The 15,428-nt window shown below is 47.4% G+C and overlaps 13 pseudogenes; all 13 read right to left on the bottom strand.

Annotated features, from left to right (window-relative positions):
* Nucleotides 1-599: 599 nt before the first annotated feature.
* On the bottom strand, nucleotides 600-718 carry LOC143985024 (5S ribosomal RNA; annotated as a pseudogene).
* Nucleotides 719-1,033: 315 nt separating this feature from the next.
* Nucleotides 1,034-1,152, bottom strand: LOC143984917 (5S ribosomal RNA; annotated as a pseudogene).
* Nucleotides 1,153-1,478: 326 nt separating this feature from the next.
* LOC143985221 (5S ribosomal RNA) lies at nucleotides 1,479-1,596 on the bottom strand (annotated as a pseudogene).
* Nucleotides 1,597-1,703: 107 nt separating this feature from the next.
* LOC143986300 (5S ribosomal RNA) lies at nucleotides 1,704-1,822 on the bottom strand (annotated as a pseudogene).
* Nucleotides 1,823-2,383: 561 nt separating this feature from the next.
* On the bottom strand, nucleotides 2,384-2,502 carry LOC143985106 (5S ribosomal RNA; annotated as a pseudogene).
* Nucleotides 2,503-3,703: 1,201 nt separating this feature from the next.
* Nucleotides 3,704-3,822, bottom strand: LOC143984746 (5S ribosomal RNA; annotated as a pseudogene).
* Nucleotides 3,823-4,149: 327 nt separating this feature from the next.
* Nucleotides 4,150-4,258, bottom strand: LOC143985473 (5S ribosomal RNA; annotated as a pseudogene).
* Nucleotides 4,259-4,814: 556 nt separating this feature from the next.
* Nucleotides 4,815-4,933, bottom strand: LOC143985407 (5S ribosomal RNA; annotated as a pseudogene).
* A 1,634-nt stretch (nucleotides 4,934-6,567) lies between these two features.
* On the bottom strand, nucleotides 6,568-6,686 carry LOC143984699 (5S ribosomal RNA; annotated as a pseudogene).
* A 2,728-nt stretch (nucleotides 6,687-9,414) lies between these two features.
* LOC143986306 (5S ribosomal RNA) lies at nucleotides 9,415-9,533 on the bottom strand (annotated as a pseudogene).
* A 977-nt stretch (nucleotides 9,534-10,510) lies between these two features.
* On the bottom strand, nucleotides 10,511-10,629 carry LOC143986303 (5S ribosomal RNA; annotated as a pseudogene).
* A 2,071-nt stretch (nucleotides 10,630-12,700) lies between these two features.
* Nucleotides 12,701-12,819, bottom strand: LOC143986305 (5S ribosomal RNA; annotated as a pseudogene).
* Nucleotides 12,820-13,797: 978 nt separating this feature from the next.
* On the bottom strand, nucleotides 13,798-13,916 carry LOC143986304 (5S ribosomal RNA; annotated as a pseudogene).
* Between the last annotated feature and the right edge of the window lie 1,512 nt (nucleotides 13,917-15,428).

The raw sequence follows: 15,428 nt of genomic DNA, 5'->3' as shown, positions 1-15,428 counted from the left end.
TAAAAAAAAACTCCTATCTCCTATCCAGTTACTAACCAGGCCCGACCCTGCTTAGCACCCGAAATCAGATGAGATTAGGCACATTCAGGGTGATGTGACCGTAGGCAATTTTGTTAGCCCCTCTCAACCCTCTTGATATACGCCAAGATGGTCACCTCGGCAAACAAAGAGAAAAATAATAAAGGTCGCCGACGACAACATATTCAAAGAAAGCCTACGTCACCTAGTGTTCCCAGGCGGTCTCCCATCCAGGTACTAACCAGGCCCGACACTGCTTATCATCCGAGATCACACAGAGATTGGGCGCATTAAGGGTTATGCGGCCATAGGTCATCTTGCTGACAACTCTCAACCCTCTTGACAAATGCCAAGATGGTCACCGCAAAAAAAAGCAGGAACATAAAACAGGTCGTCGACGACAACAACAACATATTATAAAAAATCCTACGGCATCTGGTATTCCAAGTCGGTCTCCCATCCAGGTACTAACCAGGCCCGAGCCTACTTAGCATCCAAGATCAGGGTGATGTGACCATAGGTGATCTTGCTAGCCACTCTCAACCCTCTTGACAAATGCCAAGATTAACATATTAAAATAAAGCTTACGGCACCTGGTATTCCCAGTCGTTCTCCCATCCAGGTACTAAACAGGCCCGACCCTGCTTAGTATCTGAGATCACACGAGATCAGGCGCATTAAGGGTGATGCGGCCATAGGTGATCTTACTGACCACTCTCAACCAACTTGACAAACACCAAGATGGTCACCTCGGCAAACAAGCAGAAAAATAAAACAGGTCGTCAACGACAACAACATATAGAAAAAAAGCCTATGGTACCTGGTATTCCCAGGTGCCAATTCCGACCCTGCTTAGCATCTGAGATCAGACGAGATCAGGTGCATTCGTGGTGATGTGGCTGTAGGCAATCTTGCTTGCAACCCTCAACCCTCTTGACAAACGCCAAGATGGTCACCTCGGCAAACAAGCAGAAAAATAAAATAGGTCGTCGTCGACAACAACATATTAAAAAAAAGCCTTTGGCATCTGGTATTCCCAGGCAGTCTCTCAACCAGGTACTAGGCAGGCCCAACCCTGCTTAGCGTTTGAGATCAGATGAGATCAGGCGCATTCAGGGTGATGTGACCGTAGGCAATCTTGCTAGCCACTCTCAACCCTCTTGACAAATGCCAAGATGATCACCTCTGCAAACAAGCAGAAAAATAAAACAGGTCATCGACGACAACAACTTAATAAAAAAAAGCCTACGGCACATGGTATTCTCAGGCGGTGTCCCATCCAGGTACTAACCAGGCCCGAACCTGCTTAGCATCTGAGATCAGACACATTCAGGGTGATGTGGCCGTTGGTGATCTTAGTAGACTCTCTCAACCTTTCTTGACATACGCCAAGATGGTCACCTCTGCAAACAAGCAGATAAATAAAACAGGTCGTCAATGACAAAAACATATAAAAGCAAAGCCTATGGCACCTGGTATTCCCAGGCAGTCTCCCATCCAGGTACTAATAGGACCTACCCTGCTTAGCATCTGAGATCAGAGGAGATCAGGCACGTTCACGGTGATTTGGCCGTAGGTAATCTTGCTTGCCACTCTCAACCCTCTTGACAAACGCCAAGATGGTCAACTCGGCAAACAAGCAGAAAAAAAAACAGGTCGTCGACGACAACAACATATTAAAAAAAAGCCTTTGGCATCTGATATTCCCAGGCAGTGTCCCATCCAGGTACTAAACAGGCCCAACCCTGCTTAGCATCTGAGATCAGACGAGATCATGAGCATTCAGGGTGATGTGACCATAGGCAATCTTGCTAGCCACTCTCATCCCTCTTGATAAATGCCAAGATGATCACCTCGGCAAACAAGCAGAAAAATAAAACAGGTCGTCGACGACAACAACATATTAAAAAAAAACCTTTGGCATCTGGTATTCCAAGGCGGTCTCCTATCCAGTTACTAACCAGGCCCGACCCTGCTTAGCACCCGAAATCAGATGAGATCAGGCACATTCAGGGTGATGTGACCGTAGGCAATTTTGTTAGCCCCTCTCAACCCTCTTGACATACGCCAAGATGGTCACCTCGGCAAACAAAGAGAAAAATAATAAAGGTCGTCGACGACAACATATTCAAAAAAAGCCTACGTCACCTAGTGTTCCCAGGCGGTCTCCCATCCAGGTACTAACCAGGCCCGACACTGCTTATCATCTGAGATCACACGAGATCGGGCGCATTAAGGGTTATGCGGCCATAGGTCATCTTGCTGACAACTCTCAACCCTCTTGACAAACGGCAAGATGGTCACCGCAAAAAAAAGCAGGAACATAAAACAGGTCGTCAACGACAACAACAACATATTATAAAAAATCCTATGGCATCTGGTATTCCAAGGCGGTCTCACATCCAGGTACTAACCAGGCCCGAGCCTACTTAGCATCCAAGATCAGATGAGATCAGGCGCATTCAGGGTGATGTGACCATAGGTGATCTTGCTAGCCACTCTCAACCCTCTTGACAAACGCCAAGATGGTCACCTCGGCAAACAAGCAGAAAAATAAAACGGGTCATCAACGACAACAACATATTAAAATAAAGCTTATGGCACCTGGGATTACCAGTCGGTCTCCCATCCAGGTACTAAACAGGCCCGACCCTGCTTAGTATCTGAGATCACACGAGATCGGGCGCATTAAGGGTGATGCGGCCATAGGTGATCTTACTGACCACTCTCAACCAACTTGACAAACGCCAAGATGGTCACCTCGGCAAACAAGCAGAAAAATAAAACAGGTCGTCAACGACAACAACATATAGAAAAAAAGCCTATGGCACCTGGTATTCCCAGGTGCCAATTCCGACCCTGCTTAGCATCTGAGATCAGACGAGATCAGGTGCATTCATGGTGATGTGGCTGTAGGCAATCTTGCTTGCAACCCTCAACCCTCTTGACAAACGCGAAGATGGTCACCTCGGCAAACAAGCAGAAAAATAAAATAGGTCGTCGTCGACAACAACATATTAAAAAAAAGCCTTTGGCATCTGGTATTCCCAGGCAGTCTCTCAACCAGGTACTAAGCAGGCCCAACCCTGCTTAGCGTTCGAGATCAGGCGCATTCAGGGTGATGTGACCGTAGGCAATCTTGCTAGCCACTCTCAACCCTCTTGACAAATGCCAAGATGGTCACCTCGGCAAACAAGCAGAAAAATAAAACAGGTCGTCGACGACAACAACTTAATAAAAAAAAGCCTACAGCACATGGTATACTCAGGCGGTGTCCCATCCAGGTACTAACCAGGCCGGACCTGCTTAGCATCTGAGATCAGACACATTCAGGGTGATGTGGCCGTTGGTGATCTTAGTAGACACTCTCAACCTTTCTTGACATACGCCAAGATGGTCACCTCTGCAAACAAGCAGATAAATAAAACAGGTCGTCAATGACAAAAACATATAAAAACAAAGCCGATGGCACCTGGTATTCCCAGGCAGTCTCCCATCCAGGTACTAATAGGACCTACCCTGCTTAGCATCTGAGATCAGAGGAGATCAGGCACGTTCACGGTGATTTGGCGTAGGTGATCTTGCTAGCCACTCTCATCCCTCTTGATAAATGCCCAGATGGTCACCTCAGCAAACAAGCAGAAAAATTAAACAGGTCGTCGACGACAACAACATATTAAAAAAAAGCCTATGACACCTGGTATTCTCAGGTGGTCTCCCATCCAGGTACTAACCAGGCCCGACGCTGCTTAGCATCCAAGATCAGACGAGTTTGGACGCATTCAGGGTGATGTGGCTGTAGGTGATATTGTTAGGCACTCTCAACCCTCTTGACAAACGCCAAGATGGTTACCTCGGCAAACAAGCAGAAAAATAAAATAGGTCGTCGACGACAACAACATATTAAAAAAAAGCATTTGTCATCTTGTATTCCCAGATGGTCTCACATTCCAAGTTCCAACCCAGCCCGACCCCGCTTAGCATCCGAGATCAGACGCATTGAGGGTGATGTGGTCGTAAGCGATCTAGTGAGCCACACTCAGCCCTCTTCACAAACGCCAAGATGGTCACCTTCGGCAAACAAGCAGAAAAATAAAACAGGTCGTCGACGACAACAACATATTAAAAAAAAGCCTACGGCACCTGGTATTCCCAAGCGGTCTCCCATCCAGGTACTAACCAGGCCCAATCCTGCTTAGCATCTGAGATAAGACACATTCAGGGTGATGTGGCCGTAGGTGATCTTGGTAGCCACTCTCAACCTTTCTTGACATACGCCAAGATGGTCACCTCTGCAAACAAGCAGATAAAAAAACAGGTCGTCAACGACAACTACATATTAAAAAAAAGCCTACGGCACCTGATATTCCCAGGCGGTCTCCCATCCAGGTAGTAACCAGGCCTGACCCTGCTTAGCATCCGAAATCAGACGCATTAAGGGTGATGTGGCTGTAGGCAATCTTGCCAGCCCCTCTCAGCCCGCTTGACAAACGCCAAGATGGTCACTTCAGCAAACAAGCAGAAAAATAAAATAGGTCATCAATGACAACAACATCTTAAAAAAAAGCCTTTGGTATCTGGCATTACCAGGCGGTCTCCCATCCAGGTAGTAACCATGCCTGACCCTGCTTAGCATCCGAGATCAGACGCATTAAGGGTGATGTGGCCGTAGGCAATTTTGCTAGCCCCTCTCAACCCTCTTGACCCTCTTGACCCTCTTGACAAACGCCAAGATGGTCACCTCGGCAAACAAGCAGAAAAATAATACAGGTCGTTGACGACAACATATTAAAAAAAGCCTACGGCACCTGATTTTCCCAGGCGGTCTCTCATCCAGGGATTAACCAGGCCCGACCCTGCTTAGTATCCAAGATCAGACGAGATCAGTTGCATTAAGGGTGATGTGGTCGTAGGCAATCTTGCTAGCCACTCTCAACCCTCTTGACAAACGCCAAGATGGTCACCTCGGCAAACAAGTAGAAAAAAAAACAGGTCGTCAACGACAACTACATATTAAAAAAAAGCCTTTGGTATCTGGTATTACCAGGTGGTCTCCCATCCAGGTAGTAACCATGCCTGACCCTGCTTAGCATCCGAGATCAGACGCATTAAGGGTGATGTGGCCGTAGGCAATCTTGCTAGCCACTCTCAACCCGCTTGACAAACGCCAAGGTGGTCACCTCGGCAAACAAGCATAAAAATAAAACAGGTCGTCGACGACAACATATTTTAAAAAAAGCCTACGGCATCTGGCATTTCCAGACGTTCTCCTATTCAGGTACTAACCAGGACTGACCCTGCATAGCATCTGAGCTCAGATGAGATCGGGTGCATTCAGGGTGATGTGGTCGTAGGCGATCTTGCTAGCCACTCTCAACCCTCTTGACAAACGCCAAGATGGTCACCTCGGCAAACAAGTAGAAAAAAAAACAGGTCGTCAACGACAACTACATATTAAAAAAAGCCTTTCGTATCTGGTATTACCAGGCGGTCTCCCATCCAGGTAGTAACCATGCCTGACCCTGCTTAGCATCTGAGATCAGACGCATTAAGGGTGATGTGGTCGTAGGCGATCTTGCTAGCCACTCTCAACCCTCTTGACAAATACCAAGATGGTCACCTCGGCAAACAAGTAGAAAAAAAAACAGGTTGTCAACGACAACTTCATATTAAAAAAAAGCGTTTGTTATCTGGTATTACCAGGCTGTCTCCCATCCAGGATGTAACCATGCCTGACCCTGCTTAGCATCTGAGATCAGACGCATTAAGGGTGATGTGGCCGTAGGCAATCTTGCTTGCCACTCCCAACCCTCTTGACAAACGCCAAGGTGGTCACCTCGGCAAACAAGCATAAAAATAAAACAGGTCGTCGACGACAACATATTAAAAAAAAGCATATGGCATCTGGCATTCCCAGGTGGTCTCCAATTCAGGTACTAACCAGGACTGACCCTGCATAGCATCTGAGATCAGACAAGATCGGGTGCATTCAGGGTGATGTGGCCATAGGCGATCTTGCTAGCCCCTCTCAGCCCGCTTGACAAACGCCAAGATGGTCATCTCAGCAAACAAGCAGAAAAATAAAATAGGTCGTCAATGACAACAACATCTTAAAAAAAAGCCTATGGCACCTGATATTCCCAGGCGGTCTCCAATCCAAGTAGTAACCAGGCCTGACCCTGCTTAGCATCCGAAATCAGATGCATTAAGGGTGATGTGGCTGTAGGCAATCTTGCTAGCGCCTCTCAGCCCGCTTGACAAATGCCAAGATGGTCACCTCAGCAAACAAGCAGAAAAATAAAATAGGTCGTCAATGACAACAACATCTTAAAAAAAAGCCTTTGGTATCTGGCATTACCAGGCGGTCTCCCATCCAGGTAGTAACCATGCCTGACCCTGCTTAGCATCCGAGATCAGACGCATTAAGGGTGGTGTGGCCGTAGGCAATCTTGCTAGCCACCCTCAACCCTCTTGACAAACGCCAAGATGGTCACCTCGGCAAACAAGCAGAAAAATAATACAGGTCGTCGACGACAACATATTAAAAAAAGCCTACGGCACCTGGTTTTCCCAGGCGGTCTCTCATCCAGGTATTAACCAGACCCGACCCTGCTTAGTATCCAAGATCAGACGAGATCGGTTGCATTAAGGGTGATGTGGTCGTAGGCGATCTTGCTAGCCACTCTCAACCCTCTTGACAAACGCCAAGATGGTCATCTCGGCAAACAAGTAGAAAAAAAAACAGGTCGTCAACGACAACTACATATTAAAAAAAAGCCTTTGGTATCTGGTATTACCAGGCGGTCTCCCATCCAGGTAGTAACCATGCCTGACCCTGCTTAGAATCCGAGATCAGACACATTAAGGGTGATGTGGCCGTAGGCAATCTTGCTAGCCACTCTCAACCCGCTTGACAAATGCCAAGGTGGTCACCTCGGCAAACAAGCATAAAAATAAAACAGGTCGTCGACGACATCATATTAAAAAAAAGCCTACGGCATCTGGCATTCCCAGACGTTCTCCTATTCAGGTACTAACCAGGACTGACCCTGCATATCATCTGAGATCAGATGAGATTGGGTGCATTCAGGGTGATGTGGTCGTAGGCGATCTTGCTAGCCACTCTCAACCCTCTTGACAAACGCCAAGATGGTCACCTCAGCAAACAAGTAGAAAAAAAACAGGTCGTCAACGACAACTACATATTAAAAAAAAGCCTTTGGTATCTGGTATTACCAGGCGGTCTCCCATCCAGGTAGTAACCATGCCTGACCCTGCTTAGCATCTGAGATCAGACGCATTAAGGGTGATGTGGCCGTAGGCAATCTTGCTTGCCACTCCCAACCCTCTTGACAAACTCCAAGATGGTCACCTCGGCAAACAAGTAGAAAAAAAAACAGGTCATCAACGACAACTACATATTAAAAAAAGCCTACGGCACCTGATATTCCCAGGTGGTCTCCCATCCAGGTAGTAACCAGGCCTGACCCTGCTTAGCATCCGAAGTCCGACGCATTAAGGGTGATGTGGCCGTAGGCAATCTTGCTAGCCACTCTCAACCCGCTTGACAAACGCCAAGGTGGTCACCTCGGCAAACAAGCATAAAAATAAAACAGGTCGTCGACGACAACATATTTTAAAAAAAGCCTATGGCATCTGGCATTCCCAGACGTTCTTCTATTCAGGTACTAACCAGGACTGACCCTGCATAGCATCTGGGATAAGATGAGATCGGGTGCATTCAGGGTGATGTGGTCATAGGCGATCTTGCTAGCCACTCTCAACCCTCTTGACAAACGCCAAGATGGTCACCTCGGCAAACAAGTAGAAAAAAAAACAGGTCGTCAACGACAACTACATATTAAAAAAAAGCCTTTGGTATCTGGTATTACCAGGCGGTCTCCCATCCAGGTAGTAACCATGCCTGACCCTGCTTAGCATCTGAGATCAGACGCATTAAGGGTGATGTGGCCGTAGGCAATCTTGCTTGCCACTCCCAACCCTCTTGACAAACTCCAAGATGGTCACCTCGGCAAACAAGAAGAAAAAAAACAGGTCGTCAACGACAACTACATATTAAAAAAAGCCTACGGCACCTGATATTCCCAGGTGGTCTCCCATCCAGGTAGTAACCAGGCCTGACCCTGCTTAGCAACCGAAGTCAGACGCATTAAGGGTGATGTGGCCGTAGGCAATCTTGCTAGCCGCTCTCAACCCGCTTGACAAACGCCAAGGTGGTCACCTCGGCAAACAAGCATAAAAATAAAACAGGTCGTCGACGACAACATATTAAAAAAAAAGCCTACGGCATCTGGCATTCCCAGATGTTCTCCTATTCAGGTACTAACCAGGACTGACCCTGCATAGCATCTGAGATCAGATGAGATCGGGTGCATTCAGGGTGATGTGGTCGTAGGCGATCTTGCTAGCCACTCTCAACCCTCTTGACAAATACCAAGATGGTCACCTCGGCAAACAAGTAGAAAAAAAAACAGGTTGTCAACGACAACTTCATATTAAAAAAAAGCGTTTGTTATCTGGTATTACCAGGCTGTCTCCCATCCAGGATGTAACCATGCCTGACCCTGCTTAGCATCTGAGATCAGACGCATTAAGGGTGATGTGGCCGTAGGCAATCTTGCTTGCCACTCCCAACCCTCTTGACAAACGCCAAGGTGGTCACCTCGGCAAACAAGCATAAAAATAAAACAGGTCGTCGACGACAACATATTCAAAAAAAGCATATGGCATCTGGCATTCCCAGATGGTCTCCTATTCAGGTACTAACCAGGACTGAACCTGCATAGCATCTGAGATCAGACAAGATCGGGTGCATTCAGGGTGATGTGGCCATAGGCGATCTTACAAGCCACTCTCAACCCTCTTGACAAACGCCAAGATGGTCACCTCGGCAAACAAGTAGAAAAAATAAACAGGTCGTCAACGACAACTACATATTAAAAAAAAGCCTACGGCACCTGATATTCCCAGGCGGTCTCCCATCCAGGTAGTAACCAGGCCTGACCCTGCTTAGCATCCGAAATCAGATGCATTAAGGGTGATGTGGCTGTAGGCAATCTTGCTAGCCCCTCTCAGCCCGCTTGACAAATGCCAAGATGGTCACCTCAGCAAACAAGCAGAAAAATAAAATAGGTCGTCAATGACAACAACATCTTAAAAGAAAGCCTTTAGTATCTGGCATTACCAGGCGGTCTCCCATCCAGGTAGTAACCATGCCTGACCCTGCTTAGCATCCGAGATCAGACGCATTAAGGGTGATGTGGCCGTAGGCAATCTTGCTAGCCACTCTCAACCCTCTTGACAAACGCCAAGATGGTCACCTCGGCAAACAAGCAGAAAAATAATACAGGTCGTCGACGACAACATATTAAAAAAAGCCTACGGCACCTGGTTTTCCCAGGCGGTCTCTCATCCAGGTATTAACCAGGCCCGACCCTGCTTAGTATCCAAGATCAGACGAGATCGGTTGCATTAAGGGTGATGTGGTCGTAGGCGATCTTGCTAGCCACTCTCAACCCTCTTGACAAACGCCAAGATGGTCACCTCGGCAAACAAGTAGAAAAAAAAACAGGTCGTCAACGACATCTACATATTAAAAAAAAGCCTTTGGTATCTGGTATTACCAGGCGGTCTCCCATCCAGGTAGTAACCATGCCTGACCCTGCTTAGAATCCGAGATCAGACACATTAAGGGTGATGTGGCCGTAGGCAATCTTGCTGGCCACTCTCAACCCGCTTGACAAACGCCAAGGTGGTCACCTCGGCAAACAAGCATAAAAATAAAACAGGTCGTCGACGACAACATATTCAAAAAAGCATATGGCATCTGGCATTCCCAGACGGTCTCCTATTCAGGTACTAACCAGGACTGACCCTGCATAGCATCTGAGATCAGACAAGATCGGGTGCATTCAGGGTGATGTGGCCATAGGCGATCTTACAAGCCACTCTCAACCCTCTTGACAAACGCCAAGATGGTCACCTCGGCAAACAAGTAGAAAAAATAAACAGGTCGTCAACGACAACTACATATTAAAAAAAAGCCTACGGCACCTGATATTCCCAGGCGGTCTCCCATCCAGGTAGTAACCAGGCCTGACCCTGCTTAGCATCAGAAATCAGATGCATTAAGGGTGATGTGGCTGTAGGCAATCTTGCTAGCCCCTCTCAGCCCGCTTGACAAACGCCAACATGGTCACCTCAGCAAACAAGCAGAAAAATAAAATAGGTCGTCAATGACAACAACATCTTAAAAGAAAGCCTTTGGTAACTGGCATTACCAGGCGGTCTCCCATCCAGGTAGTAACCATGCCTGACCCTGCTTAGCATCCGAGATCAGACGCATTAAGGGTGATGTGGCCGTAGGCAATCTTGCTAGCCACTCTCAACCCTCTTGACAAACGCCAAGATGGTCACCTCGGCAAACAAGCAGAAAAATAATACAGGTCGTCGACGACAACATATTAAAAAAAGCCTACAGCACCTGGTTTTCCCAGGCGGTCTCTCATCCAGGTATTAACCAGGCCCGACCCTGCTTAGTATCCAAGATCAGACGAGATCGGTTGCTTTAAGGGTGATGTGGTCGTAGGCGATCTTGCTAGCCACTCTCAACCCTCTTGACAAACGCCAAGATGGTCACCTCGGCAAACAAGTAGAAAAAAAACAGGTCGTCAACGACAACTACATATTAAAAAAAAGCCTTTGGTATCTGGTATTACCAGGCGGTCTCCCATCCAGGTAGTAACCATGCCTGACCCTGCTTAGAATCCGAGATCAGACACATTAAGGGTGATGTGGCCGTAGGCAATCTTGCTAGCCACTCTCAACCCGCTTGACAAACGCCAAGGTGGTCACCTCGGCAAACAAGCATAAAAATAAAACAGGTCGTCGACGACATCATATTAAAAAAAAGCCTACGGCATCTGGCATTCCCAGACGTTCTCCTATTCAGGTACTAACCAGGACTGACCCTGCATATCATCTGAGATCAGATGAGATTGGGTGCATTCAGGGTGATGTGGTCGTAGGCGATCTTGCTAGCCACTCTCAACCCTCTTGACAAACGCCAAGATGGTCACCTCAGCAAACAAGTAGAAAAAAAACAGGTCGTCAACGACAACTACATATTAAAAAAAAGCCTTTGGTATCTGGTATTACCAGGCGGTCTCCCATCCAGGTAGTAACCATGCCTGACCCTGCTTAGCATCTGAGATCAGACGCATTAAGGGTGATGTGGCCGTAGGCAATCTTGCTTGCCACTCCCAACCCTCTTGACAAACTCCAAGATGGTCACCTCGGCAAACAAGAAGAAAAAAAACAGGTCGTCAACGACAACTACATATTAAAAAAAGCCTACGGCACCTGATATTCCCAGGTGGTCTCCCATCCAGGTAGTAACCAGGCCTGACCCTGCTTAGCAACCGAAGTCAGACGCATTAAGGGTGATGTGGCCGTAGGCAATCTTGCTAGCCGCTCTCAACCCGCTTGACAAACGCCAAGGTGGTCACCTCGGCAAACAAGCATAAAAATAAAACAGGTCGTCGACGACAACATATTAAAAAAAAAGCCTACGGCATCTGGCATTCCCAGATGTTCTCCTATTCAGGTACTAACCAGGACTGACCCTGCATAGCATCTGAGATCAGATGAGATCGGGTGCATTCAGGGTGATGTGGTCGTAGGCGATCTTGCTAGCCACTCTCAACCCTCTTGACAAATACCAAGATGGTCACCTCGGCAAACAAGTAGAAAAAAAAACAGGTTGTCAACGACAACTTCATATTAAAAAAAAGCGTTTGTTATCTGGTATTACCAGGCTGTCTCCCATCCAGGATGTAACCATGCCTGACCCTGCTTAGCATCTGAGATCAGACGCATTAAGGGTGATGTGGCCGTAGGCAATCTTGCTTGCCACTCCCAACCCTCTTGACAAACGCCAAGGTGGTCACCTCGGCAAACAAGCATAAAAATAAAACAGGTCGTCGGCGACAACATATTCAAAAAAAGCATATGGCATCTGGCATTCCCAGATGGTCTCCTATTCAGGTACTAACCAGGACTGACCCTGCATAGCATCTGAGATCAGACAAGATCGGGTGCATTCAGGGTGATGTGGCCATAGGCGATCTTACAAGCCACTCTCAACCCTCTTGACAAACGCCAAGATGGTCACCTCGGCAAACAAGTAGAAAAAATAAACAGGTCGTCAACGACAACTACATATTAAAAAAAAGCCTACGGCACCTGATATTCCCAGGCGGTCTCCCATCCAGGTAGTAACCAGGCCTGACCCTGCTTAGCATCCGAAATCAGATGCATTAAGGGTGATGTGGCTGTAGGCAATCTTGCTAGCCCCTCTCAGCCCGCTTGACAAACGCCAAGATGGTCACCTCAGCAAACAAGCAGAAAAATAAAATAGGTCGTCAATGACAACAACATCTTAAAAGAAAGCCTTTAGTATCTGGCATTACCAGGCGGTCTCCCATCCAGGTAGTAACCATGCCTGACCCTGCTTAGCATCCGAGATCAGACGCATTAAGGGTGATGTGGCCGTAGGCAATCTTGCTAGCCACTCTCAACCCTCTTGACAAACGCCAAGATGGTCACCTCGGCAAACAAGCAGAAAAATAATACAGGTTGTCGACGACAACATATTAAAAAAAGCCTACGGCACCTGGTTTTCCCAGGCGGTCTCTCATCCAGGTATTAACCAGGCCCGACCCTGCTTAGTATCCAAGATCAGACGAGATCGGTTGCATTAAGGGTGATGTGGTCGTAGGCGATCTTGCTAGCCACTCTCAACCCTCTTGACAAACGCCAAGATGGTCACCTCGGCAAACAAGTAGAAAAAAAAACAGGTCGTCAACGACATCTACATATTAAAAAAAAGCCTTTGGTATCTGGTATTACCAGGCGGTCTCCCATCCAGGTAGTAACCATGCCTGACCCTGCTTAGAATCCGAGATCAGACACATTAAGGGTGATGTGGCCGTAGGCAATCTTGCTAGCCACTCTCAACCCGCTTGACAAACGCCAAGGTGGTCACCTCGGCAAACAAGCATAAAAATAAAACAGGTCGTCGACGACAACATATTCAAAAAAAGCATATGGCATCTGGCATTCCCAGACGGTCTCCTATTCAGGTACTAACCAGGACTGACCCTGCATAGCATCTGAGATCAGACAAGATCGGGTGCATTCAGGGTGATGTGGCCATAGGCGATCTTACAAGCCACTCTCAACCCTCTTGACAAACGCCAAGATGGTCACCTCGGCAAACAAGTAGAAAAAATAAACAGGTCGTCAACGACAACTACATATTAAAAAAAAGCCTACGGCACCTGATATTCCCAGGCGGTCTCCCATCCAGGTAGTAACCAGGCCTGACCCTGCTTAGCATCCGAAATCAGATGCATTAAGGGTGATGTGGCTGTAGGCAATCTTGCTAGCCCCTCTCAGCCCGCTTGACAAACGCCAACATGGTCACCTCAGCAAACAAGCAGAAAAATAAAATAGTTTGTCAATGACAACAACATCTTAAAAGAAAGCCTTTGGTATCTGGCATTACCAGGCGGTCTCCCATCCAGGTAGTAACCATGCCTGACCCTGCTTAGCATCCGAGATCAGACGCATTAAGGGTGATGTGGCCGTAGGCAATCTTGCTAGCCACTCTCAACCCTCTTGACAAACGCCAAGATGGTCACCTCGGCAAACAAGCAGAAAAATAATACAGGTCGTCGACGACAACATATTAAAAAAAGCCTACGGCACCTGGTTTTCCCAGGCGGTCTCTCATCCAGGTATTAACCAGGCCCGACCCTGCTTAGTATCCAAGATCAGACGAGATCGGTTGCATTAAGGGTGATGTGGTCGTAGGCGATCTTGCTAGCCACTCTCAACCCTCTTGACAAACGCCAAGATGGTCACCTCGGCAAACAAGTAGAAAAAAAACAGGTCGTCAACGACAACTACATATTAAAAAAAAGCCTTTGGTATCTGGTATTACCAGGCGGTCTCCCATCCAGGTAGTAACCATGCCTGACCCTGCTTAGAATCCGAGATCAGACACATTAAGGGTGATGTGGCCGTAGGCAATCTTGCTAGCCACTCTCAACCCGCTTGACAAACGCCAAGGTGGTCACCTCGGCAAACAAGCATAAAAATAAAACAGGTCGTCGACGACATCATATTAAAAAAAAGCCTACGGCATCTGGCATTCCCAGACGTTCTCCTATTCAGGTACTAACCAGGACTGACCCTGCATATCATCTGAGATCAGATGAGATTGGGTGCATTCAGGGTGATGTGGTCGTAGGCGATCTTGCTAGCCACTCTCAACCCTCTTGACAAACGCCAAGATGGTCACCTCAGCAAACAAGTAGAAAAAAAACAGGTCGTCAACGACAACTACATATTAAAAAAAAGCCTTTGGTATCTGGTATTACCAGGCGGTCTCCCATCCAGGTAGTAACCATGCCTGACCCTGCTTAGCATCTGAGATCAGACGCATTAAGGGTGATGTGGCCGTAGGCAATCTTGCTTGCCACTCCCAACCCTCTTGACAAACTCCAAGATGGTCACCTCGGCAAACAAGTAGAAAAAAAAACCGGTCGTCAACGACAACTACATATTAAAAAAAGCCTACGGCACCTGATATTCCCAGGTGGTCTCCCATCCAGGTAGTAACCAGGCCTGACCCTGCTTAGCATCCGAAGTCAGACGCATTAAGGGTGATGTGGCCGTAGGCAATCTTGCTAGCCACTCTCAACCCGCTTGACAAACGCCAAGGTGGTCACCTCGCCAAAACAAGCATAAAAATAAAACAGGTCGTCGACGACAACATATTAAAAAAAACGCCTACGGCATCTGGCATTCCCAGATGTTCTCCTATTCAGGTACTAACCAGGACTGACCCTGCATAGCATCTGAGATCAGATGAGATCGGGTGCATTCAGGGTGATGTGGTCGTAGGCGATCTTGCTAGCCACTCTCAACCCTCTTGACAAATGCCAAGATGGTCACCTCGGCAAACAAGTAGAAAAAAAAACAGGTCGTCAACGACAACTACATATAAAAAAAAAGCCTTTGTTATCTGGTATTACCAAGCTGTCTCCCATCCAGGATGTAACCATGCCTGACCCTGCTTAGCATCTGAGATCAGACGCATTAAGGGTGATGTGGCCGTAGGCAATCTTGCTTGCCACTCCCAACCCTCTTGACAAACTCCAAGATGGTCACCTCGGCAAACAAGTAGAAAAAAAACAGGTCGTCAACGACAACTACATATTAAAAAAAGCCTACGGCACCTGATATTACTAGGTGGTCTCCCATCCAGGTAGTAACCAGGCCTGACCCTGCTTAGCATCCGAAGTCAGACGCATTAAGGGTGA

This window comes from Lithobates pipiens, unplaced genomic scaffold (genome assembly GCF_037356315.1).
Source record: "Lithobates pipiens isolate NorthernLeopardFrog02 unplaced genomic scaffold, aLitPip1_a1.2 Scaffold_16, whole genome shotgun sequence".
NCBI classification, from domain to species: Eukaryota; Metazoa; Chordata; class Amphibia; order Anura; family Ranidae; genus Lithobates; species Lithobates pipiens.
This window is presented reverse-complemented; position numbering and strand designations above follow the sequence as displayed.